The following is a 27,886-nucleotide window of genomic DNA, read 5'->3' as shown; positions in this document are numbered from 1 at the left end:
GCTGGAGGGAACAGAGGATGAGATGAAACCAATGATTTAGGCAAGAGCAAAGACTATCCTTGAAAGTGAAAACAAGGTATTTGAATGTAATGTGGGAGGAAATAGGAAGCTAGTGAAGAGATTCAAGAAGGATGATGGGTTGGCGTGGCAGGAAAGGATTTGTAGCAAAACTGTGGCCATCTAGGACTTCACGGTTGTTGGGATCCTGCACCTAGGAACTACACAGAAACAGCTGAGAGAGAACGCAGATCTTCCTGCTCCAAAAGCCCACATCTTTGCTACTTGAGCTAAAGCAGAAAGACCCATCACCCAGTTACACAGGTCTGATTCTGACACATCAGTTTCGTACATCAGTTCATTCAGCATAAGATACATCATCATGTCCCCAGTGCACCCAAAACAAGTATAGTTTTGAAAAGAACAATTTTTAATACGATTAACCCTAAATTGCATATGAACTAGAGGAGTTATGTCTCCAGCCAACACTGCAATTCAGTGGTGAACTGCTCTTACGCGAACACTTCAGTGATATATGGCGCCAGTTTCCAGTTAAACAACTTTTATTTGTCCTGAACAATAAAATGCAATTCAATTAATCTGAGAAGAGAAGAGAGATGTTATTTCAGATATTTTTAACCTGCACTAACCAGAAACACTCCAGAGACATTCTCAAGCAAGGTTTTTACTGCTCTGTAACAAATGCAATTGATTACACTGTCAAAAAATAACTCCCTCTCCCCACCCCATTATTGTAGCCAACAATATCCAGCTATGGTCTTAACTAGAAATAATAAATCAGCAGTTGTCAAGAATCACACACTTCACTTCTTTTTGCCTTCCAGTAAGTCCAGTGAAAAGGTGTCACCTACAAGTTGGGTCATTCATTGATTGTGTGCTCAAGTATATACAGTACTGTGGAGGGCAATCCTGCATCAGCCAGAGAGATGGACATGATGAGCGAATAGACTGCTCTTCTCTAAGAAAATGTAGCACTGGTGAAGGGCCCACAAACTGACAATGTTGGAGCCCAATTCTTTTGCCACTGGATACAAATAACGACTTGACTTCACTGGGAGTTATTTGTACGCAGTGGTAGGAGAAATGAGTTCCTGGACCCTGAACACTTCTGTTAGTCTACGGAACTAATCTGTTCTATTCAGGTTTTTATACAGTGCCTATCACTGTGGTATCTGCTGCTATCCCGGCAGCATCCGTGTGAGTTTCCTCTTCAAATATGCCTCATCCCTGAGCTGGAGAAGACACTTCTAAGAGTCAGAAGGGAGTTCAGAAAGACCACTTCCAGGGGTGACTTCAGTCTCCATGTCTACTGAAACCTTGTATGCTGTGCACTTGTAGCTGTGTTGGTCCCAGGATATTAGGGAGACAAGGTGAGTGAGGTAACATTGTTTATTTGTTGGTGAGAGAGAGACAAGCTTTCAGAATTTGGTCCAATAAAATATATTACCTCACCCACCTTGTCTCACTAATTGTCCAAACCTTGGTCTTTTTGCTGACATTGCAGAGAAGGGAGTAAGTTTGTGCCAGTTTGGGAGGCATTTGTGATCTGGATACCTTTCCAATAAGATCTGTACTGAGACCCACCAATGCATTTCACATCAGGTACTGGAGAGTCCTTATATGGTTATATTGACCCAGGGTTGGATTTGAACTGGTGAAAGATTGTATCCCATATAGTCTGCCAGTCATTGTGGGTCTATGGTATTGAACTCACATAATAACAATTTGTATGTGGTGCATCATCAAAGGCAGAATAACATTTTCTTGCATTATGTCCTGAAATCAGATATTTGCTGATTTTTTAGTTAATCCCTTGCAGAAACCTTTCTCTATCTAATCTAGCTATCTGTGTTCTTACAGGGGCACCCATCACCACAGTATATGAGCCCTCAGCTCACCCTGACGAGATTTGTTAGAAATCTAAAGCAAAATCATGAACCTCATTTTTCAGAAATGAGCCTCTCTGTTGCAGGGTCTGTAGCGATTACTGAAATATCAGTCAAGCATTGTAGTGGCTCGATCCCTAAATGAAAGAAACAGGGCCTGTCACAGAACATCTGGGTTGGTTTTAGGAATATGTGAAACTTGCGGGCCATCCCAGTGTGCCAGACCCACCCAGCTGGCAGGACAGTCCCACAACGAACTTGGGGACTTTGAGTCTGTTTCATCTTTGAGCACATTGATCGGTACTCTATATCCTATGTGTCATTTGGCAGAGAAAAGGGAGGAGGGATAGATTGTGGGTAGGGAATGAGAAGAGAGAGCAGAGATGGGTGTGCCCCCTGCAGGTTATAATCTGACTGAAGGTTGCCAAAATCATAAAGCCAAATCTGGTACTTAAGCTGCTGCACTGGATAAATGTAATTACAGAAGGCAGAGAAACAGCCCCATCCTTCTCCCATTGAAGTCAATAGGGATTTTCCCATTGATTTCAATGGGAAGGATCAAGACCAAAATTATCCACACCCTATTCATTGTAATGAAACAGTGAAGGTTTTGTGCAGGTTCCAGTTCTTGCTTATAATTATTGCGTATTGACATTAGCATCTTGTGTTCTTCCCAATGCCAGCAAAGTCCCCGTGGGGCTTCATCTCTTGTACCATCGGCTCCTCGGGCTAAGCCACTCTTATCCAAAAGCACTTGACACACAGCAGCTGATTAAAAAAAAAAAAATCAATAAAAATTACAATGTGCAACCAAAAGAAAAGGAAATGATTTGCTACTAATTTCCCCTTTTTAAATCTTTTAGAAGATATAGTAAAATGAAAGGCTGATCATAGAATCATAGACATGTAGAGCTGGAAGGGACATGGAGAGCTCATCTAGTCCAGCGCCCTGTGCTGAGGCAGGGTCAAGTAAACCTATGCCATCCCTGAGAAGTGTTTATCTAACTTGTTCCCAAAAAATCTCCATTGCCAGGGATTCCACAACTTCCCTGGGATGCCTGGTCCATAGTTAGCAAGGGTTTCCTAATATCTAACCTAAATCTCCCTTTCGCAGATTAAGCCCATTACTTCTTGTCCTACGTTCAATGGATATGGAGAACAATTGATCCAAGTCCTCTTGATAACAGCCTTTAACATATTTGAAGTCCCCCCCCAAGTCTTCTTTTCTGAACTCTAAATGTGCCCTTTTTAAAAAACTTTTCCTCACAGGTCAGGTTTTCTGACCTTTTGATTATTTTTGTTGCTTTCCTCCAGACTCTCTCCAATTTGTCCATGTCTTTCCTAAACTGGACTGGACACAGAACTGGACACAGTACTTACACTAAAGCCTCACCAGTGCTCAGTAGAGCGGGACAGTTACCTCCTTTGTCTTGCATACGGCACTCCTGTTAATACACTCCAGAAGGATATTAGCCTTTTTCTCAGCTGCATCACATTGCTGACTCATATTCAATTTGTGATCCACAATAACTGTGGGATCCACTATGACCCCCAGATCATTTTCAGGACTACCACCTAGCCAGTTATTCTCTATTTTGTAGTTGTGTGTTTGCTTTTTCCTTCCGAAGTGAAGTACTTCACACTTATCTTTACTGAATTTCATCTGTTGATTTCAGACCAATTCTCCAGTTTGTCAAGGTCATTTTGGATTCTAATCCTGTCGTCCAAAGCGCTTGCAACCCCTATTAATGAAAATATTGAATAATATTGGACCCAGGACTGAATCCTGTGGGACCCCACTAGATACGGCCTCCCAGTTTGACAGCAAACCATTGATAATTCCTTTTTGAATATGGTCTTTCAACCAGTTGGGCACCCACCATATAGTAATTCCATCCAAATGACGTTTCCCTAGTGTGCGTATGAGAATGTCCTGGGGGATTGTGCCAATGGCCTGACTAAAATCAAGACACATGGTGAAAGCGAGTTACTGGTAGTACCAGTGAGACCTCTGGTATAGCCATGTAGAGATGGGGAAAATAAGGCACCAGTAGTTTAAGTGAGTCACTCAAGGTCATACAGCAGGTCAGTAGCAAAGTCAGGACTAGAGCCAAAGTCTCTTGATGCCTGGCCCTGAGTGCTAGTCTCCGGGCCACACTGGCTCCCACACAAATGGTATAGTCATCAGCAGGGCTTGTTACAAAATGGCATCCTAAGTGGGACTTCAACACCTGTGGATCTCAGATACTCAAACATAAAAGCTGTACATAGTTATGGCACTCAGGGATGTAAAAAATTCATAATTATGATGACCTAAACCCTCATGTAGACGCAGGTAGGTCAGTGGAAGAATGCTTCCATTGACCTCGCTACCGTCTCTCGGGTAGGTGGCGTTCCTGCAGTGACAGAAAAACCCATTCCAACACTGTGGGAAGTGTCTACACTACAGCAACATAGCTATGTCGCCACAGTTGTGCTGTCGGAGCGTAGACATAGCCTCCGGATAAGCTTTTCTTACAGAGGAGTACGTAATGCATTGGATTACTGTGTCTCATCATGTTTCCCATAAGTGGCTGACCCTAAAACTATCACAGCCCATAACGTACGTTAGGGTTACCTCCCCTCCGGGTTTTGGCTTCTTTGTCCAGGTGCCACTGAGGGTTCCCAGATGCCCAGTTTTTCACCGGAAAGTCTGGTCGAAAAGGGGACCTGGCAGTGTCTGGTCAGATGTACTGACACCAAAAGTCTGATTACTGTCAGTGGAGGGAGGTGCCTGGTCATTAACCCTAACCCACGCCAGTCCCTGCTCAGCCGGGGCCACCTCCTACCTGCAGGCAGGCTCCTTGTCAGGCTGCAGCAGCTCCCGTCCCAGCCCCGGAGCAGAGGGAGCCCCACTTGGGGGAAGAGGGAGGTGGAGTGATAGGGGGAAGGGAGCAGAGGAGCAAGCAATGGGGGGGGGCCTTAGGGGAATAGGTGGAGAAGGGGCGTGGCCTCTGAGAAGAGGTGGAGAGGGGTGGGGCTTCCAGAGAAGATGTGGCACAGAAGCAGAGCCTTGGGGGAAGAGGTGGAGCAGGGGGCGGAGCTTCAGGGGCCCAGTTACCAATAATGTTAAAATTGAGGTTAGCGGCAATCTGCTGCATTTGATCATAATCAGTCATAGCCTCGGGACTCAGCGCATTGCCAGTGTTTGTGGGGACCCTGGCCTACCCTCAACATTTTAAGCTCTCCATTTCTGTGGAAGGTCCGGAACAAGAAGGGTACAGAGGTGAGAGCTGAATCAATGGGGACGTACACAAACCCTTCAGCACAGTCCTTGGGGCCCAGAGAATTCTCCTGGGGAAAGCAGGCGGCCCGGCAGTAACCCCGGTAATTGGCACAGCCCCAGTTTCCAGTGCTGACACCCAGACCTGGAAAAATAAAAAACGGGCATTTAACCATTTCCTTGCAACTGACACAAAAATACAAACCATCCCCTCATAAATCTACTTGCTATTTTAGGGTCTGAGGTGGCAACCCTTATTCATAGGTTAGTCCCACTGGGCCTGGTGAGATCCTGTTGCAATGGGTTCATTAATTTCAGTGGGGCTATTCGTGGGAGTAAATAGTGCAACATTGGGCCTGTGGGGGGGAATCTTTTATACACTGGTGTAAATCAGCATAGCTTCATTGACCTGCTTCTGCTCCACTGAAATTGAGGGGAGTTTGAGCATTGACTTCAATGGCAGGTCTGGGTCCTCAAAGAGACAATACAGAATCTATTAGAGATGGGCCGAGGTGATCACATTGTGGGGTTGCGTGCAAAAAATACCACTCCACCATCCTATCACCATGCCTACATTCTACTCTTGCATAAAAATGTCCCATGCATGACGCCAGAGTCTTATAGCGCAGAATCCATCACCTTGCAGGATGAAGCAAGAGCAGAAGTTAACATTGACGAGGGTGTGTGAGCGGGGAGGATTTGTCACATTTCTTCATCTGTCCCACTGTAAATTTAGCACGGGACTGAGGATTTGGCAGCTCTGGTCTCCAAAGCGCTCTATGGGGAATGCACACTTTTGGGTTATTTCCACTGTATAAGGCAACTTCACAAATATCAGTTAAGACCATAAACATACGAATGGCCATACAGGATCAGATGCTTCGGAGGGAATGAACAGAATAGGCAATAAGCAAGTGATCCATCCCATCATCCACTCATCCAGCTTCTGGCAATCGGAGACTAGGGACACCCAGAGCATGGGGTCGCGTCCCTGACCATCTTGGCTAATAGTCATTGATGGACCTATCTCCAGAAACTGATCTAATTATTTTTTTAACCCTGTACTATTTAAGTATGACAACATCCCTGTGAAGTCAGTGCTTTTGTCCCCACTTTTCATATAGGAAATTGCGGCAAAGTGAGGTTAAATGACTTGCCAAAGCTCATAGAAGAAAGTCAATAGCAGAACCAGGAACAGAACCCAGGAGTCCTAGGTCCTAGGCCTCTGTGCTAACTACTAAATTACACATCCCCACATAGTGATAGTACCGTCCCACAATCATTTGAACTGAGATGCCTATCTATACCTGATGTGATTGATGATGGAAAAAATCATGTTTCCTATATGGCTCTGTGATGGGATGTTCATCCCACACAGGGCAGAGCAAGTTAAATTAGGTTAATTAACCTGATAGGCTGCACCTGGGGGAGAGCCAGGGTTTGAAAGGCTGATTGAAGACTGAGCCCAGCAGAGAAAGAATGGGTGGGGCTGGTATAAAGACAGGAAGTCGGCAGCAGAAAGGGGCTGCAGGGGGGAAGTCTGCAGTCATTCCCTAGGAGCAGGGAGGTATGTTTGGGGCTATGGAGTTAAGTAGTCAGGAAGTTTGGGCTGGAAAACCCAGAGAGGGGGGAGCCAGAAGATGTAGGAAGGCGTCTGGGAGAAAGCAGGCCTAGGATCCCTGGACTGGAATGCAAAGTAGAGAGTGGGCCCGGGTTCCCTGCCAGCCACTGGGGAAGTGGACAGTGGAGCAGGAGGCTGCCCGGGACTTTGTCTGATAGGATTTTGCTACCCTGGAAGGGGAGGACTATAGTGACCTGGCCAGAGGGCCAAGCCATGAAGAGAGAGCACCCTGAGTTGCAGAGAGAGGCAGCAGGGCGAACAAGTGAGTGACAGAAGGGGGCGTTGTTCCTGGATGGAATTAATCCCCAGAGCAGCCAGGAGGAGGCGCCCTAGGAGCAAGCGTATCACAGGCTCCCACAATAATCCCCAATATTTTCTCTGAATGAGAACTCAAATTGTTAAAAATCTTTCTCAGAGGTAAGCCACGTCCAGTGAGAAGAAAAAGTGATGAGCTCACATGGATACAGTAAAACCAGTCTTAAGAGACCACTCAAGGGACTGAAAACAATTGGTGGTATAACAGAGTTGTTTCCTGGCAAATTCAGAGTATACATTTGGGAATGGGGGGGCGTTCTCTTCAGTTGCCCAGGAGGGTGGTCCCTTGTGCAGGTTTTGCTGTGATACTTTAAGAATGGGGGAACACTTTACAAATGTTAACTAACCACTTGACACAAAAGCCCTGAGAAACACATGAGTATTATCCCTATTTTATGGATGAGGAAACTGAGGCATGAAGATCTGGCTCCACAAAGGGACTTAGGGCTTGTCTACATGAACATTTAGCTTGCAGCAAGCTGGGGCATCAGTCAATGCTGCATTAGCCTGCCATGGACTAAGGGCTTGTCTACACTTAAAATGCTGCAGCGCATCAGTGAGGATGCTACCTACGCCAATGGGAGAGGTTCTCCGATGGGTGTAGGTAATCCATCTCCCCAAGAGGCAGTACCTAGATTAACAGGAAAATTCTCCCATCAACTTAGTGCTCTCTACACAGGGGGTTAGGTTGTTTTTTCACACCCCTGAGCAACGTAGTTATAACTAACCTAATTTCCTAGTGTAGATCAGGCTGAACTGTCCACATGGACCCTGCTGATGCAGGTTAACCGTCCTGTTTCCAAGAGGACTAGATCAAAGCACATTAACAAACTGTTACTGTGCATCAGCAGAGTCCACATGGGCCGTTAGTTGGCAGCTGGCTAGTGCAAGGTAGATTCAGACCCCAGCTTCCTGCCAACTAAATGTTCATGTAGAAAAGGCCTTAGGCAGTACAATGCTCAGCACCACAGCCCATAACTTTTAGGCCCCTAGAAAAATCACAGGAACACCCTGTGATCCACAAAGCCTGAGTTAGGCACCTAGGCTGCTATACAACGAATGGGGAGTGATAGGCACCTTACAGTGTAATCCACAAAAGCCAGCATGCTCAGCGGGGGATCACCTAAACCAGCCAATAGACGTCTAAGCTGCCTGACTCCAGGGAATGGGTTCCCGTTTGTGGCTCACAAGCAGAGACACACACTTTGCGATACGGGAATGGGAACCCATCTCCTGCGGCCAGGGGGCTTAGGCACCTACACTGCCTCTTGCAGGAGTGAGTTAGGCATCTACCTCGCTCCACAGAAAAGCAGCCAGAGGCAGAGGTGCTGCAGCTCAGCTTGTAACTTTTAGCCCCATGATCAGCGCACTCACCTGGGATGTGGGACACCAAGGTTCAGTCCCCGCTCTGCTGCAAGGGGAAAAGGGATTTGAACAGGGGTTTCCCACCTCCCAGAGCATGCTCTAACCACTGAGCTATGGCATATTCTGATGCTGGGCACTCTCAGTCTTGCCCGTTGAAGCTGTGCCCCTCTGGATAACTACTGAAAGAGCAATTGAAGCATGCGGACTGTGTGTCCCAAGTGGGTGCCCTCACCACTGGACTACCGAGTCCTTCTCACTCTCGTGCCCAATGAGGATTTAAATGTTTATGCAGAGTGGAACAGCTTCCACAGGAGAGACTGAGGAAGCCCCAGCCTTTGCTCTAATCACTGGACAATTTTCTTCCAATCGTCACCTATAAAGTCATGATAACACGGTACTTACATATGCTCAGAGCCAGAGCCATCAGCAGAAGCAAAACCCGAGGACTCATCATGGTGACAGCCATGTCGTGGATACCTCCCTGAAGATTAGCAAAGTGGAGCCTTGTTATATACAGCAGCTGGAAAAGAGCACCCTGGGGAGGAGCTGGGTTCTATTAACATTCTGATTAATATTCCATTGTGAGATTTCCTAAGACATCTAGCAGTTTCTGGGCAGAATGAAGGAAGGGCATGGGAGGAGACACCCCAGTTTCAAAGCCCAGCTAATTAAATCTGCCCAGAGCTGATCTAATTATTGGTACTGAAGAATCGCCTCTTCCTGGACCTTATCATGAGACATCTATTAGAGGCTGCTGAAGAGAACCAGTGTTCTGGGGGAAATATGTTCCACCTGACTAACAGGCAGGGATTTCAATTACCAAATGAAACTCACAGGACTGATGTACAAATAGAGACACCGGGCCTGATTCTCCTCCCACCTATGCCAGTGTAAATCAGGAGAAATTCCATGGAAGTAAATGGAGACCTTCCACTATTGGTTTCATACTGGTTTAACACTGGTTTGGTGTAAGAGAAATAAGAATCAGGTCCTTAGCCTCCTTCCTCCCAAATGCACAGAATGAGCAACAAACAAGCTGGAGGCGTTACCATCAGTCACTTTTACTTACACCACAGAAATTGATATGCCTCCCGGTTTGCAACAGACCGAATCAGTACAGATGTCTACTACATTTTGAACATGGCCTTAGGGCTTGTCTTCATGGGGAAACTGAACAGAATAACTATTGTGGAATGAGCTATTTTGCAATAACTCCCCACATAGAGCCACTATTCCAATATAAAAATCACTCTATTCCAGATTAATCAGTGTGCTTCCAAAATGGCTAGGGCTGGAAGGGACCTCAAGAGGTCATCTAGTCCACCCCTCCACACTGAGGGAGGATTAAGTATATGTTAATTATAAATAAGTATAAGTAACATTTATATTACTTCAATAATTCTATTCAATGTCTTCATAAATGATTTGTATAATGGCATAGAGATACACTTATAAAGTCTGTGGATGATGCCACACTGGGAGGGGTTTCAAGTGCATTAAAGGACACTGTTAGAATTCCAAATGAACTTGACAAACTGGAGAAAAGGTCTGAAGGAAATAGGATGAAATTCAATATGGACAAATGCAAATCCACTTAGGAAGGAATAATATTTGCACAAATACAAATGGGAAATGACTGCCTAGGAAGGACTGCTGCAGAAAAGGATCTGGGGGTTACATTCTGGGATGTATTAGCAGGAGTGTTGTAAGCAAGACACGAGAAGTAATTCTTCTGCTCTACTCAGCACTGATAAGGCCTCAGCTGGAGTAGTGTCCAGTTCTGGGCACCACATGTCAGGAAAGATGGGGACAAATTGGAGAAAGTCCAGAGAAGAGCAACAAAAATGATTAAAGGTCTAAAAAACATGACCCATGACGGAAGATTGAAAAAATTGGGTTTTAGTCTGGAGAAGAGAAGACTGAGGGGATGGGACATGATAACAGTTTTCAAGTACGTAAAAGGTTGTTATAAAGCGGGTGATAAATTGTTCTCATTAACCTTTGAGGACAGGACAAGAAGCAATGGGCTGAAATTGCAGCAAGGGAGATTTAGCTTGGACATTAGGAAAAAATTCCTAATGGTCAGAGTGGTTAAGCACTGGAATAAATTGCCTAGGGAGCTTGTGGAATCTCCATCATTGGAGATTTTGAACAGTGGGTTAGACAAACACCTGTTAGGGAGGGTCCAGATAATATTTAGTCCTGCCTCAGCACAGGGGACTGGATTAGATGACCTATCGAGGTCCCTTCCACTCCTGCATTTTTATGATTCTACTTGCAATTATAATATAATTATAACTGCATTATTATAATTAATGAATAGCTTATAAAAAGGTAAAAATGGCTCGTTCCACAATTGTTATTCTGGTTAATTTCCCTGGGGAGACAAGCTTTTAAACAAGAGCTGGAAGAGGCAAAGTACCAAACGGGAGCAGTGCCTTACTCCACAAGGAGTCCTGTTGGAATCAGTGGGACCACACACCAGGAGCAAGGCTAGTAGAAGGTGGAATCAACAATAAGTCAAAGATCCTGAACTCCATTCTAAAATCTAGCTCCAACAAGAAAAATAAAGAAAAGAAGTTTGAACAACTTTGAATTAATGAAAAGCTCATAAAAATAACTATTGATAAAGGGAAGGAAATCCTTGGGAAAGCAGAATCAGGGCAGCTATAGCTATGCTATCCCAGGAGCATTGCAGGGAAGGAATCATGCCTTGGAGAAGCACAATTCCCTCCCTGTTTCCTCCTTGTTCTTGGGGGATAGCAGTTTGCCGCTGGCCTATACTGTATCAGCAGCAAATTCCAACTTCCTCCCCATCAGCTCCACTGTGTGTGCAGGGGGACAGAAGCAAGGCTCCAGCTACTCCCTGCTCTGGCCGGGGGAGGGAGTAGTGGGCAAACGATATGTACTCTCTCTGGCGCACCTAGACCCTAGGTCTGGGTAGCCCAAGCAGGGGCTCTTTCGCTTACACCCTTGTGTGGACAGGCATCACAAGCCGCCAGAATTTAGCTCCTACTGAGATCCAACCTGGGAAACAGCAGGCTCATAGCTCTGTGGGGGAAAGAACCCAATCACACAGGGCCAATGGCAACAAGAACCAGTAACGCTGCGGGAGACATGGCATTCCGTTCTGGGCATCTCCCCACCAAAATATCAGGCTCTAATGTAATACCTCTCGCGGTCAGCAGGTGGCAGTGTATAATACTGTGCTGCCTGCCTGCCAGTTATACCTGTGGTTGCTAAAAGGCTGCGGCCACTTATTGTAATAGCAGGGGAGATCATTGTTGTCCTGCTTCACTTCAAACTCGCAGGCTGTTAAATGACCACTTTGTTGCTCCGCAGAAGTGGCTGCATTTCAGTAGTAGGCCGGTTGCCTCTCCTCTGAGATCTTCCAGGAAGAAAGGTGTTGTATAAACATCATCTTTAGCTAGTCCTGTGTAGGGCTGGAGTTTCAAAGGGGCCTGAGGTGAGACGAATGAATGAATTTTCTGTAATGGTTTTACGAGCTATCTGCATGACTCTGCACCTATCACTGTGGCCTGGTTACCCACTTGGGTTCTCCCGAGGACACAGGAAATCAGGCTAGCAGGTATTTGAGGCACAGAGCCATTGGGGTATGTCTACACTGAAATTAAAGACCCACCGCGGGCCTGTGCCAGATGAATCAGGCTCATGGGGCTCAGGCTAAGTGGCTGTTTAACCATGGTGGAGAGATTCAGGCTCAGGCTGGAGCCCGGGCTCTAGGACCCGGTGAGGTGGGGGCGTCCCAGAGTTCAGGCTGCAGCCCAAGCCCAAACTGTCTACACTGCAGTTAAATGGCCCCTTAGCCCAAGCCCCACAAGCCTGAGTCAGCTGGCATGTGCCAGCCGCGGGTGTCTAATTGTAATGCAGACATACTGGAGGAGTATCTGGGCTGGAATGGAAGCAGCACATTGGAATGGAAGACACTACAGCAGTGGTGCCCAAACTTTTCCTCCCGTGACCCCCCCTTACCAATAATGCAATGTGTCTACACACACACCCCACTGGAAGCGGAGTTGTGGCCTGGCCACGGGCTGGGAGTGGAGCCATGGCCGGGAGCCAAGAACAGGGGCCGGGGGCCGAGAGGGGGACCTGGCTGCCGAGAGTGGGTGCTGGAGACTGGGCGCAGCGGCCGGGAGTGTGGCCAGAGTGGAACTGGGGTCAGAGTGGAGCTAGGTGGCGCTCCCTCCCCAGCCGAACATGACTACGCTCCTCCAGACATTCCTCTGCACCACCGTAGGGGGGCATGCCCCACAGTTTGGGGACCACTGCTCTACAGGGACACTGGGAACCCCAAGGACGAAGATTAACAACTAGCTGCAGAGGCAGCTGAAGATATGGGCGCAGCCGGGCTGTGGGAGGAGAACAGACAAGAGGTGTCAGGTGGCTGTGTTCAGAGCTCAGAGACACAGGGCTCTCCCTGGGACTGGCAGACAAAAAGGACAGAAGACTTTTCACAAAACGATCACTCCATAGCTGACCCTCTCAGTCCTCATCCTCAAAGAAAACCTGCACAACACCAAGGCGAGCCTGGGAGTTTAAATTCATAACTCTGCTAGACACTTAAAATCATAGTCTTAATAAGGACACTGGATTTATGGCTTATTACAACAATTTGTAACCCACTAACCCCCCTTTTTTGTCCTATGACTGCAGGGGTGTTAACGGGCCACTTCTCCTGGAATGGTCCCTTAGAATACAAGGTAGCTACTTATGCTAAACAATCTGTGACACTCTAAGGACCTTTCCCAGACCTGAAGAAGAGCTCTGTGGAGCTCGAGAGCTTGTCTCTCTCACGAATGGAAGTTGGTCAATAAAAGATATTACCTCCCCCACCTTGTCTATCTAAATGGGGCAGAGACAGCCATGGCTCTGGCCAGTCTGAACCTGTATTAACCCTTACCTTCTGTGCTAACTGAAGGCCTTGCAGATTCTGCAGGCCAGGTGACTAATAAATTGTTACCTTGTCTTGAAAAGACTGTCTCACTGCAAATGGTTACTGAGAGCCTCCAGCAGGAGTCTGACTCAGGTTGGATTCGTTGCAAGGACCCAGAGAGACAGGGATACCTGGCACCAAAAGGCCCAGTTTTGGAGTCATGGAGCCTGCGGCCCTGTCCCGGTGGAACTGTGGTCTCTTGGGGTCTGGCACACTAAGGAGTCACTCCCAAGCAGGCTGGGACCTAGACGAAACCCTGTGAATCCGTGACGTAAGGCACTCAACCCCCAGACTCGATGCTCCTTTGGAAGAAGATCTTTATTCAGGCCTAATTGGATGGTGTCCAGTTTGCAAATTAATTCCAGTTCTGCAGTTTCACGTTGGAGTCTGTTTTGGACTGGTTGGGTCATTACAAAACCTAATTTACCCCTACTGTTACTCACACCTTCTTGTCAACTGTTTGAAATGGGCCACTCTCATTACCACTACAAAAGTAATTTTTCCTCCCTTGGTATACTACTGTTAATTAAATTGTCTCATTAGACTGACCTCCCACTTGGTAAGGCAACTCCCATCTTTTCATGTGCTGTGTATTTATACCTGCTCCTGTATTTTCCACTCCATGCATCTGATGAAGTGGGTTCTAGCCCACGAAAGCTTATGCCCAAATAAATTTGTTAGTCTTTAAGGTGCTACAAGGACTCCTTGTTGTTTTTGCTGATACAGACTGACATGGCTACCCCTCTGAAACCTGTCTAGATGCTGTTAGTTATCCCCCGCCCGACTCTTTCGAAAAGGAGCAGATAGTCATTGTCCTTGGTGAGTTGCCCCCACACTTCACTGATTATTTTGCATAACTCTAAAACAAGCAAAGCTTAAAAAGATTAAAAATGTCAGGAGAGGACTCATAAAGGAAGCCTGACCGGCAACCAGGCCATATTCAGATGTGATGCACTCTGCACAGGGGTGAATGTTACTCCATGAGAATTCAAAGAGGATGCGGATCTCTAGCATGAATGCGTCATTTTTTTTACCTAGTGAGGCAGGGAAGGAAATTACAGAAGTTTGGCCGGATTTAAAAATAAACTCACATGACGCACATGACCCCATGGTATGCTGGAGAATGTTTCTTCTTTTTGGTGGTCACAGCAATTGCATTACTTAGCTGTGCATCATGCTTGTTTTGCTGGTAATAAAATTGTATACATCCTCTTCCTACCACTGCCTTTCTCTTGCTCTTGCTCTTTTTTTTATATATACCATATTGGAGTTATTCTTGCATCAAGAAATGTTGCTCTTGGCTTGATGCAGGAGCTTGGTTTACGGAAGGAATCCTCGGATCTTAACGTGTTGCTCATCGTTTTTTTATGGCCTCTTTTTTCATTGTTTTTTTCCTCCTTTAAATGTCCTATTCTGGGCCTCATGGATGATTTCCTGACCTGGTAGGTGCAAAGCTGCTTCTACACCTAATGCATTGTGCAGTGTTTTTCTTGGTTTTGCAAATGATTTTCAAGGCAGGAACGAACTTATTTAAAGTCATTTTGCTGAACACTTCTTTTACAAAATGATCAGGAAAGGAGTAGATGCAGGAACAGGGCCCGATTACACCAGTTTTACATTGGGATAGCTCCAGTGACTCCAGTGACGTTACCTCTGATTTGTACCAGTGTAAATGAAAGAAGAATAAAGTCTCTAGTGAGGTTAAAAAGGGGTGGGTGGGAATTCTTGAAGTGGATTTAGGACAAGGACCTGATCTTACAAGGTACCAAGTGCCCCACAATTAACATTTCTAAGGCACTTTTCATCTAAGGATCTCAAAGCACTTCACAAAAGAAGGCAGGCAGAATTATCCCCGCTTCACAGATGGGGAAACTGCAGCACAAAAAGTTAAATGATTTGCTAAAGCCACACAAGGATTCAGTGGCAGACCCAAAACTAAAGCCCCGGTTCCCTGACTCACAGCCCAGCGGTTCCCAGCACACTGCAGGACTAGGTCCAAAATTTTCACAGCTCTAATCTATCCTGGCTTGTGCTTTGACAGGACGATTAGAAGTGATACAGTCCATGGAGTGAGGATCGCTGGACTGTGTGATCATCCTGAAACTAAGAAATTTACAACAGTGCCTCCAACAGGACCCCATTACTTACTTTGCTGCCCCATGGTAAACAGTCTGCACGTCAGTCATGTTTGGCTGACTGGTCCAGTCCACGCCCATAACAGTAATGTGCAAGTGGAAGTTCTCATGCAAGAGGAGCGCTGGGATCAATGACATGGACTTTACATTTTCAGCTTTGCACATTCAAGCAGACAGATTCCTGTCTACAAACAGGCGGCTGGGCACATGAACTGCACAGTGGGTGACATTCACCCTCATGCAGCGGGCCAGCACAAAGCTTATGCACCATGTCAACCTACTTCAAGGATAGGGCTGGGGACATTTCACCCTCTGTGCACGCAGTAACCAGCTTGGTGCATGCCATGGCTTGGGCTCCAGTCCTGCATTGGAATACACTTGTCAATGGGACTGACTCCACAGAGGCACAAGAGTCCCCTCACATGGATCTCAATATAGGATCGAGGGCCTACACAACGCAGTGACAGACACTTCAGACACATAATTCGATGAGTAATATGGATTAGATACCACTGCCTATCATACTGATCAATATTGTTGCATTGTTTCCTTGTTCTCTCCCACCTGTCTGTATCCATCTGTTGGTTTGTCTTATACTTAAATTTTCAGCTCCTTGGGGCAGGGACTGTCTTTTTGTTGTGGGTTTATACAGCACTTAGCGCAACGGAGTCCCGATCCATGACTGGGGCTCCTTGGACCTACTGTAATACAAATGATAAATAAAATAATAAGAACAAATAATAATGGATAGAAAATAGATATGTACATAATAGCTATATGGGTCCTATAAATGCACATATGCGTAACTTTACTCATGGAACTCATCTCACTTATTATCATGACACTACTCATGTAAGTAAAAAGTCACTTACATGCACATTTACATGATCGTGACAGTAGCACCCAGCCCTAGCAAGCCTTACTCATGTCAATAATCCTACTGACACCCTAATAAAAATGTAAGACGTGAGCCTCTGCACTGTGATCAGGAGAGCAGTGTGGCCTACTGGATGGAGCACTAGACAAGAGAGTGGAGTTCTATTCCTGGCTCTACCCATGGGCTGCTGGGTGACTTTGGACAAGGCACTTCCCTCCCCTTGCCTCAGTTTCCCCATCTGAAAATGGGGATGACGACACTGACCTCCATTGTAAAGCACTTTGAGATCTGCTGATGAAAACCTTAAGTATTATTAGTATGGCACATGTGCTCTTTCCACCCTTTTATTCCTAACTGTACAGAGTCTAAGCTTCAGATTAAATTGGCTCCATTTACCAGTCAAACTGCCAACTCCTCTGGGATCTGAAAGGCACAGAAAAAAGTCACCAAAACTTTGGGGCAGTTGCCCACAAAAGAGGAGTCTGTAAGGAACCCTCCTTAGTTGTGGGCAAGTCTTAATTCAGGATGTTAGAGTCACGTAAGCACTTAGCTGAATAACTTGTCTCAAATCCTTCTGTGCTTGTCTCTCTTGAGTCTGCGGTCATGGGAAAAGTACATTGGAGATTTATAATCTGAGGACAGTTTGCAGCTTGGCTCAGAGAAGTCTGATTCTACTGAGATATTCAAATCAGGTGGCCAAGATACAAGTTACTTGCTGTGACAGAGAAAGGTTATCGGTACTAGAGGGTAAAGTAAGGCCAGATCTATAGTCCATTGAGACTCCCATTGACAATGGTCCCCTGTGGCCTTAAATTTGATGCATCTGTGACTCCAATGGGCTTTGGATCCAGCTCACAATGATATCTGCCTGCTACAGCTGATACTCTGTAGTCATTCGGCATCTAAAGCAGAGGTAAGTGAACACCTGCCTACTTTGAACCGCTCCTTATCTGAATTCCACTTAATGAGCACTGAGTGAAAGGGAACAACTGAAATACCTACACAGGGGTCTGTCCTTAGAGGGAGACCACCAGCTCCAGACTAACAGCCTCCACAGTGCAGAGAAGATACTTGCACTTTTAAGACCTGATCTTGCAACTGGACTGCATTACAGTCAATGGGGGGGAAACATAAGAATGGCCATACTGGGTCAGACCTATGGTCCATCTAGCCCAGCATCCTGTCTTCTGACAATGGACGGTGCCAGATGCTTTAGTGGGAGTGAACAAAACGGGGCAATTTACTGAGTGATCCACTCCCTGTCATCCAGTTCCAGCCTCTGGCAGTCAGAAGTTTAGGGACACCCAGAGCATGAGATTGCATCCCTGACCATCTTGATTAACAGCCATTGATGGACCTATCCTCCAGGAACTTATCTAATTCTTTTTTGAACCCAGTTATGCTTTTGGGCTTCACAACATCCCCTGGCAACAAGTTCCACAGCTGGGCTGTGCGTTGTGTCAAGAAGTACTCCCTTTTGTCTGTTTTAAACCTGTTGCTTCTTAATTTCACTGGTTTCAGAGTAGCAGCCGTGTTAGTGGTGGCCCCTAGTTTATGTGTTATGTGAAGGGGTAAATAACACTTCCCTATTCACTTTCTTCACAACATTCATGATTTTATAAACCTCTATCATAACCCCCCTTAGTCATCTCTTTTCCAAGCTGGACAGCCCCGGTCTTTTTAATCTCTCCTCATGTGGAAACTGTTCCATACCCTTAATCATTTTTGTTGCCCTTCTTTGTACCTTTTCCAATTCTAATATATCTTTTTTGAGAAGTGGCAACCAAAACTGCATGCAGTATTCAAGGTATGGGCATACCATGGATTTATATAGTAGCATTATGATATTTTCTGTCTTATTATCTATCCCTTTTCTAATGGTTCCTAACATTCTGTTTGCTTTTTTGACTGCTGCTGCACACTGAGTGGATGTTTTCAGAGAACTATCCACAATGACTCCAAGATCTCTTTCTTGAGTGGTAACAGCTCATTTAGACCCCATCATTTTGTAAGTATAGTTGGGCTTATGTTTTCCAATGTGCATTACTTTGGAAGCATCAGGATCTTAGATTGTAAGTGCAGAGAAATATGGGGGATATATTTAGTCTCTTTATAAAGCACTATCCCAATTTATGGTGCTATATAAAACATTAAGTAAAAATAACAAACCCCCAGCCCAAAGACCGGAATAGACCTAGTTAATTACATTGGGAAAAGTCATTTTTAAAGGATATGCTACATGTCATACAGTGCAAATGTGTGTGGGAAGGGAAAGCTCAGGGAATTGGTAATGGGATACAGAGCCTTTCACCTGCAGGTGCTGGATCTGAACCTCACTCTGGTCTGTAGTGTGGCATACGGGAAATTAGTTTGGTGCGTCTCACCCTAGTTCCATGCAGACAGGTGCACCTATCACAAAAACACCACCACAGTTAGCATTAATCAGTACCCTGGACAGCTTTTGGATATGGAGAGTGAAGTCTCCTCTGACCCCACAGCAGGTAACTCTTGGTCATTGTTGAGGCACATTAACAGGGCTGGAGGGGGAGGGGGGCTTGCTCTTTGAAGTTCATCCGTCTATTTGGTGAATAAAGAGATTACTTCAGTCTCCAAGGCAGTGAACCTTACGCCTGCAAGGAATGAAATTCACAAAAAGCCTGAGCCTGTCAGATGCTGAATGTCCTCAGACCCCATTGACATTAATGTGATTTAAGGCAGCTCAGCAGCTTGCTGGATTGGGCCCTAATTGAATCAAAAGTCTGCTGTGGTGGTGATGACGGCAGCAGAGAAAAATAAGGAAATTCACTCCACAGGCTGACTTCCAATCCCCAGCCACAGCAGGGAATTTCCTTAACTACTTCCTTAATACACCCTGCTGTGCGTGTGGACTGGAGGTCAGCCTTAAATGTGGATTTCCTTGTGTTTCTTTGCTTCCCTCAGCCTCAGGAATGTATTTTTGGGTCAATGAATATACTGTACAAGGGGAGCAAGAATGGTTTTGGCTCTAATCACAACTCACCAGGATCCTTAAGGTGCTCTATGCTTTCAGTCCAGATGGTTATTTCTAATTGCCGTAGGTAGTTAAATATTTGCTAAGCACTAATCCACAGAGGTATTTAACCTTTGTGGAACTGGGCCTAAATCTATAGAGAAAAATATGAATTTTCCATGCAGTGTTTGGAACTAGCAGTCAGCATCTTCAGTCTCTCCATGAATGGAGATGGGGTCCTTCACCATTCTGAAGTGCCATTATGCTGAGACTTCACAGGCCATCACACTGTGACCAGTTCCTGAGTTTGGAGACAGGAAATGCACCACAGTGTATGAAATCATGGGAGAAGCTGGACACAGTCACCGTTGTAAGGTGTGTTAAAGGAATCACACAGTCCAAGGTTATTAATACAAAACCTTTCATGCTACCAACATGCTAGGAAAGAAAGATGAAGATGCTCTGGTTGGGGAAACAAACTTTGACTGTAACTCGTTCAGGCAGGGATCCTTTTCTTGTGTTTGTACAGCACCTAGCACAATGGGGCCCAGTCCAGGTGTGGGGCTTCTGCAATACAAACAATAAAAACACTAATAAAAAGATGGATGAAGCAACTGGAATCTCTGCCAGGCTTGGAATGTGGCACAAAGGGACACTTTGAGTGCAGGGAGTCAATAAGTCACAACACTTCTCAGGTGTGATGTTCTTAAAAGGAGACTTGGATTCTTTTTAAGAGGCTCAATTTAGGTCTGGATTATAATTCACAAAACAGAGATAAAAGCTATGCTGTAAAACAGAGAGTGTAGCCTACTGGTTAGAGCATGGGACTGGGGATGAGGACCCCTGGGGCCACATCCTCAGCTGGTATAAATCCATGCAGCTGAGAACATGGCTGCTGGATTTGATTTGTGGCTCAGCCGATAACTCGTTGTGATTTCGAAATAAGTCTCTCAGCCTCTTTTGGTGAAATCCTGGCCCCATTTAAGTCAGTGAGAGTTCTGCCATTGACCTCAATGGAGCCAGGATTTCAGCCTTTGTGTCTCATTTAGTAGCTGTGTAAAATGAGGATACCTGCTTTACAAAGCTGGCCTATATTAATGTTTGTTTTCATTGCTTTGCCCCTTGTCCTCCCTCTCCTGCTCCTTCCTATTTGTTATACCTTCCTACTTTGTTACATACTCTGTGGATCCCTGTCTTGAATTTGATTGCAAGCTCCTCAGGGCAAGAACTTCGCCTTCCTGTAAAGTGCCTAGCACAATGGGACGCTGCTACTTTAATAAAAAACAATTATAGAGGTTTCAAGAGGCACGAACAACGAGGAGTCCTTGTGGCACCTTAGAGACTAACAAATTTATTTGGGCATAAGCTCTCGTGAGCTAAAACCCACTTCATCAGAGGCACGGTTGTTTGTAATGTGCTTTGTGCTACTCAGATGAAGGCACTATGGTAATAACATTGTGTGCTTCTGTTGTGGCAGACTGACAAGATCCTGTAATATCCTGAACAAACTTTATGGAATTAAGATCAACTTTACTGGATTAAGCTAAACCTTACTGGATTAGGGTAAATACCTTTGTACATTGTATTCAAAATGCAATTGTGTATGTGTTACTGTGGCATTGTATGTACCTTCTCTAGTAGGAGGGGGATGCTAATGAACTTCCTTGTTACCAACCCCTTGAAGCCACCCCCCGCAGAGATATGCCTATCCTAGTTCAAACTGGATTCTCCAGGGACCAAGAGACAAGGAGAAGTCTTTTGGATAAATGACTTGGGTTTAAATGGACCCAGGGCCTTCTTCCTGATCCAGCAAACCGTTAGGACCTTTGTTCCACAGAAGGCCCCAACCCTCGGTGTAGGGTTGGAAGGCTTGGGCCTGGCAGAATCCATGTTAGCATGTGTATAGGTTCTGTTCTTTTTGCAGTGTTTTCACTGTCGTGCTTTTTACCTTATATCTGCAACAACACTCTGTTATCAGTCTCTGAAGAGAAAACAAGCAAGTCTATTCAGTCCCTGCAATGAAGGCAGAGAACTGTGCAGCATAGCCTTACCCTGCTCAGATGGGAGTGAGACGCAGGCAACAGAGGGGAAGGCGCGAGTGAGTATCCTTGCTGGACCTCAGGGGAGGTGGAGAAATACAGCTGCAGTCACCTTGAACGGTGAGTCATGTTCTGGAAAAATGCAACATTGTATGCACTCTTTACAAAAATGATTATGCCCTTATATCTGGAGAAACATTGAGCCATCTATTGCTGCGTTCCATGCAAATTCTCCATATCCTCTCGGCTTCAAAAGCCGGATATTGACAGTAAATATTGTAAGTACACGACCAAGCTAATTCTTGGCTTCTTATTTACAAAGGATCCCAGACCTATTACATACAATTTTCCTGATCTTACGCATGCATCACCACAGCAAGCCAAAAAGGAAGAGCATTTGGCTTTGATGTCCAGCAAAAATTTGATGATTAATCATAAAAAAGGAAATAACTTGATACGCATACAGACACACACAAAATCTTGGCACAATATGCAAATCTCTTCTGCTAAGGGCAGACTCAGCAAGCCAGATTCTGATCGCAGGCCTGGTCTACGCTAGAAAATTAATTTGGTTTAACTACATTGGTCAGGGGTGTGAAAAATCCACACCCTTGAGCAGTGTTGTTAAGCTGACCTAAATCACCGTGTAGACAGCGCTAAGTTGATGGAAGAATTCTTTTGTTGACCTAGCTGCCATCTCTGGGGGAGGTGGATTACCTACACTGACAGGAGGGGTTTTCCCATTTATGTAGCTAGCATCTACAGTGTCGCACTATAGCCTCAGTTGCAGTGGTGTAAATCCAGAATAACTCTTCTGAAGTCAATTAGTGAAATCAGGAATTGGTGATAAAGGGAGCAGTGCTGAACTAAACTGGATCCTGAACTGAATGGAGGCAAGCCAGTACAGTTGTTTAAGGAAACTGGCTAAATGTGGTCAAGCGTGACCTGGCACAGTACAACTGTGTTTATTCGATGGTGCTTTTTCCCAGGCTACACTAATCTTATAGACCTTTGTTACCTTTACTCCTTTTCAACAAAGGAGTAGGTAAACAGAAGAAAGTGCCTCTTATCATTCACTTCTGCCTTTCTTGCAATTTCTCCAGTACAACAGTAACCACACGGTAGTACGTGCAAGAAGGCTGAGGTGAGAGCTAATTTGTTTAGAATTACAAAGAGTAGATATCCAGGAAATAAGATTTGTGATAAAGTAAAAGTTTACTAACCCAGTTGATTGGTCTGTGAACACTAAATGCATGAATTGTAACTTTTATATGATTAATCTAATTGATAACTTGAAACAACATCTTTACAAGAGCTCCCTGGGTACAGTTTATTTTGTTTTTAATGGTTGATTCATTTAGCAGTTAGGTGAAATTTGAATATTTTATAGAATAGTACTTAAAAGCTAAGATTGGATCATTTTATTATTCTCTAAAGGCCCGACATGGTTAATTTCAACCCACACAGGATCTTAGTCCTGATTTTTAAAACAAACTACAACTAAAGCTCTTATTTACTCTTATTGGAAAAAGACAAACATAGTGCCCGTCTTTAAAAAAGCGAAGAAGGAGGACCTGGGGAACGACAGACCAGTGAGCCTCACCTCAGTCCCTGGAAAAATCATGGAGCAGGTCCTCAAGGAAACCATTTTTCCTTGAAGAATTAGTAGGGGAAGCAAAAGTGGATGGGAATCTGGGAGGCAGTGACCATGAGTTGGTCGAGTTCAGGATCCTGACACAGGGAAGAAAGGTAAGCAGCAGAATACGGACCCTGGACTTCAGGAAAGCACACTTCAACTCCCTCAGGGAACGGATGGGTAGGATCCCCTGGGGTAATAACATGAGGGGGAAAGGAGTCCAGGAGAGCTGGCTGTATTTCAAAGAATCCCTATTGAGGTTACAGGGACAAACCATCCCGATGTGTAGAAAGAATAGTAAATATGGCAGGCGACCAGCTTGGCTTACAAGTGAAATCCTTGCGGATCTTAAACATAAAAAAAAAGCTTACAAGAAGTGGAAGATTGGACAAATGACCAGGGAAGAGTATAAAAATATTGCTCGGGCATGTAGGAATGAAATCAGGAGGGCCAAATCGCACCTGGAGCTGCAGCTAGCAAGAGATGTTAAGAGTAACAAGAAGGGTTTCTTCTGATATTTTGGCAACAAGAAGAAAGCCAAGGAAAGTGTGGGCCCCTTACTGAATGAGGGAGGCAATCTAGTGACAGAGGATGTGGAAAAAGCTAATGTACTCAATGCTTTTTTTGCCTCTGTCTTCACGAACAAGGTCAGCTCCCAGACTGCTGCGCTGGGCAACACAGCATGGGGAGTAGGTGGCCAGCCCTCTGTGGAGAAAGAAGTGGTTAGGGACTATTTAGAAAAGCTGGACATGCACAAATCTATGGGGCCGGATGCGTTGCATCCGAGAGTGCTAAAGGAGTTGGCGGCTGTGATTGCAGAGCCATTGGCCATTATCTTTGAAAACTCATGGCGATCGGGGGAAGTCCCGGACGACTGGAAAAAGGCTAATGTAGTGCCCATCTTTAAAAAAGGGAAGAAGGAGGATCCTGGGAACTACAGGCCAGTCAGCCTCACCTCAGTCCCCGGAAAAATCATGGAGCAGGTCCTCAAGGAATCAATCCTGAAGCACTTACACGAGATGAAAGTGATCAGGAACAGTCAGCATGGATTCACCAAGGGAAGGTCATGCCTGACTAATCTAATCACCTTCTATGATGAGATTACTGGTTCTGTGGATGAAGGGAAAGCAGTGGATGTATTGTTTCTTGACTTTAGCAAAGCTTTTGACATCGTCTCCCACAGTATTCTTGTCAGCAAGTTAAAGAAGTATGGGCTGGATGAATGCACTATAAGGTGGGTAGAAAGTTGGCTAGATTGTCGGGCTCAACGGGTAGTGATCAATGGCTCCATGTTTAGTTGGCAGCCGGTATCAAGTGGAGTGCCCCAAGGGTCGGTCCTGGGGCTGGTTTTGTTCAATATCTTCATAAATGATCTGGAGGATGTTGTGGATTGCACTCTCAGCAAATTTGCGGATGATACTAAACTAGGAGGAGTGGTAGATATGGTGTCAGGGAGGGATAGGATACAGAGGGACCTAGACAAATTGGAGGATTGGGCCAAAAGAAATCTGATGTGGTTCAACAAGGATAAGTGCAAGGTCCTGCACTTAGGACGGAAGAATCCAATGCACCGCTACAGACTAGGGACCGAATGGCTAGGCAGCAGTTCTGCGGAAAAGGACCTAGGGGTGACAGTGGACAAGAAGCTGGATATGAGTCAGCAGTGTGCCCTTGTTGCCAAGAAGGCCAATGGCATTTTGGGATGTATAAGTAGGGGCATTACCAGCAGATCGAAGGCCGTGATCGTTCCCCTCTATTCGACATTGGTGAGGCCTCATCTGGAGTACTGTGGCCAGTTTTGGGCCCCACACTACAAGAAGGATGTGGAAAAATTGGAGAGAGTCCAGCGAAGGGCAACAAAAATGAGTAGGGGTCTGGAACACATGACTTATGAGGAGAGGTTGAGGGAACTGGGATTGTTTAGTCTGCAGAAGAGAAGAATGAGGGGGGATTTGATAGCTGCTTTCAACTACCTGAAAGGGGGTTCCAAAGAGGATGGTTCTAGACTATTCTCAGTGGTAGAAGATGACAGGACAAGGAGTAATGGTCTCAAGTTGCAGTGGGGGAGGTTTAGGTTGGATATTAGGAAAAACTTTTTCACTAGGAGGGTGGTGAAACACTGGAATGCGTTACCTAGGGAGGTGGTAGAATCTCCTTCCTTAGAAGTTTTTAAGGTCAGGCTTGACAAAGCCCTGGCTGGGATGATTTAATTGGGGATTGGTCCTGCTTTGAGCAGGGGGTTGGACTAGATGACCTCCTGAGGTCCCTTCCAACACTGATATTCTATGATTCTGAAGCATTTTGAAGCACTTGGAGAAGAGGAAGGTGATCAGGAACAGTCAACATGGATTCACCAAGGGCAAGTCATGCCTGACCAACCTGATTGCCTTCTATGATGAGATAACTGGCTCTGTGGATATGGGGAAAGCAGTGGACGTGATATATCTTGACTTTAGCAAAACTTTTGATAAGGTCTCCCACAGTATTCTTGCCAGCAAATTAAAAAAGTATGGATTGGATGAATGGATTATAAGGTGGATAGAAAACTGGCTAAATTGTCAGGCTCAACAGGTAGTGATCAACGGTTCGATGTCTAGTTGGCAACCAGTATCAAACAGCGTACCCCAGGGGTCGGTCCTGAGGTCAGTTTTGTTCAACATCTTTATTAATGATCTGGATGATGGGATGGATTGCACCCTCAGCAAGTTCACAGATGACACTAAGCTGGGGGGAGAGGTAGATACGCTGGAGGGTAGGGATAGGGTTCAGAGTGACCAAGACAAATTGGAGGATTGGGCCAAAAGAAATCTGATGAGGTTCAACAAGGACAAGTGCAGAGTCCTGCACTTAGGAGGGAAGAATCTCATGCACTGCTACAGGCTGGGGACCGACTGGCTAAGCAGCAATGCAGGAAAAGGCCTGGGGATTACAGTGGATGAAAAACTGGATGTGAGTCAGCAGTGTGCCCTTGTTGCCAAGAAGGCCAATGGCATATTGTGCTGCATTAGTAGGAGCATTGCCGGCAGATCAAGGGAAGTGATTATTCCCCTCTATTTAGCACTGGTGAGGCCACACCTGGAGTATTGCGTCCAGTTTTGGGACCCCCACCAATGTTCCCTCTAATTTTTGACAGGCCATGTGTGCAAAAAATTTCTTCTGTGCAAATTTTTGACAGGCCATGTGCGCAAAAAATTTCTTCTGTGCAGACTGTTGTGCTTCTATGTACATTTTTGTGCGCGCGGTGTTTCGTTGTGTGCACGGGGTTTAGGATCTGTGTGCGCGTGCACATGCGTACAGCTTAGAGGGAACAGTGTCCCCCACTACAGAAAGGATGTGGACAAATTGGAGATAGTCCAGTGGAAGGCAACAAAAATGATCAGGGGGCTGGGGCACATGACTTACGAGGAGGGAACTGGGCTTGTTTGGTCTACAGAAGAGAAGGGCGGGGTGGATTTGATAGTAGCCTTCAACTACCTGAAGGGGGGTTCCAAAGAGGATGGAGCTCGGTTGTTCTCAGTGGTGGCAGATGACAGAACAAAGAGCAATGTTCTCTAGTTGCAGTGGAGGAGGTCTAGGTTGGATATTAGGAAACACTGTTTCACTAGGAGGGTGGTGAAGCTCTGGAATGGGTTACCTAGGGAGGTGGTGGAATCTCCACCCTCTCTAGGCTTTTGAGGCCCGGCTTGACAAAGCCCTAGCTGGGATGATTTAGTTGGGGATTGGTCCTGCTTTGAGCAGGGCATTGGACTAGATGACCTCTTGTCTCTTCTAACCCTAATCGTCTATGATTCTGTGATTTACAATAATCATTTGTAAGTTTAACTACAATATAATTCTAGACTTGGTTTTGTTACTAAAATTCATTAGCTCCATTTTGCACAAATGGGTTTATTAAAAGGCTGCTCAGTAGTGCTGTGGAGTTTTGTTCAGGTTTGTTATGGTAGGGTTACTCATCACAGATTGGTATGTTCCTGGAGCATGCTTGTGAATGCTGGGTAAGGGGAACCCTGGAGTGTCGCTGCAGAGTTGTTGCAGTGAGATGAGCTGCTTGCAGTTTTGTTTAAGAAAAAACTCAAACAATATATTTTGCTGCTTTGTAAAAAAACATATTAACTAATCTATACTAAATGTCACGTGGGGAATTTCCCCACTCAGGCTGGGAAGATCCATTCCTTACTTCTGCCTGAAATGAAACCTACATTTCACAGGGCATACAACTGCACAAGTCACAGGCCCTGCACTGGGCCAACAGCAGTCTGTGATAACTTGACACGTGCCATGCACCCACAGGTTTTGCCTGTTGAGGTTGCTCTTAGGATTTGATGGCCATTCTCTGTACTGTTCCAATGTGCAACGGAGCACAGAAGAGGGGCTGTGCACACTGGATAAGAATCTCCAGGGCAGCTCGCTCCCAGTAGTTGTAGAGGCGAACTTCATTAGTGTTAAGAGAGAGCTGGACAAATTTATGAGTGTAGTTGTATGACAGGGTTGCTTTTGATGGTCAGGGGCAAGGCTCAGCAGCTCTGGGGCTCACTTCCAGTTTGTTTCCTTAATCCGGGTTTCAGCCAGCCACCTGTAGGGATCAAAAAGGGATTCTTTTTCTCCCCCACCCAATGTATTCTGTTTCGGGGTTTTTTGTTTTGTTTTGTTTTATTTGTTTTTGTCCCCTTCCTCTGAAGCATCAGAGATGGCCAGGGCTGGAAATGGACACTGGACAAGGAGGGCCAGGGCTGTGAGGTGGGTGACACCAAGCACACCTTCTCAGGTGCTATTCTTGCTCATATGC

At 45.5% G+C, this 27,886-nt stretch overlaps 1 long non-coding RNA gene across 3 annotated transcripts in view; it reads right to left on the bottom strand.

The window, feature by feature from the left end:
* Positions 1-513: 513 nt before the first annotated feature.
* LOC141988735 (uncharacterized) overlaps positions 514-27,886 on the bottom strand; it is a 29,433-nt gene continuing 2,060 nt past the window's right edge. Inside the window, exons 2-8 of one of the 3 annotated variants that reach the window (XR_012639823.1) lie at positions 21,477-21,596; positions 19,861-19,992; positions 16,124-16,260; positions 11,698-11,928; positions 8,870-8,948; positions 5,197-5,311; positions 514-2,672 (exon numbers count right to left, since the gene is read on the bottom strand). This is a non-coding gene — a long non-coding RNA (uncharacterized LOC141988735). The remainder of the gene's footprint in view (positions 2,673-5,196; positions 5,312-8,869; positions 8,949-11,697; positions 11,929-16,123; positions 16,261-19,860; positions 19,993-21,476; positions 21,597-27,886) is intronic. The other 2 variants (XR_012639824.1, XR_012639821.1) reach the window with 2 other exon arrangements.

The sequence above is a fragment of the Natator depressus genome, chromosome 1 (assembly GCF_965152275.1).
Source record: "Natator depressus isolate rNatDep1 chromosome 1, rNatDep2.hap1, whole genome shotgun sequence".
NCBI lineage: Eukaryota > Metazoa > Chordata > Testudines > Cheloniidae > Natator > Natator depressus.
Note: the sequence above shows the minus strand (reverse complement) of the source record. Positions and strands in the feature narration are given on the sequence as shown.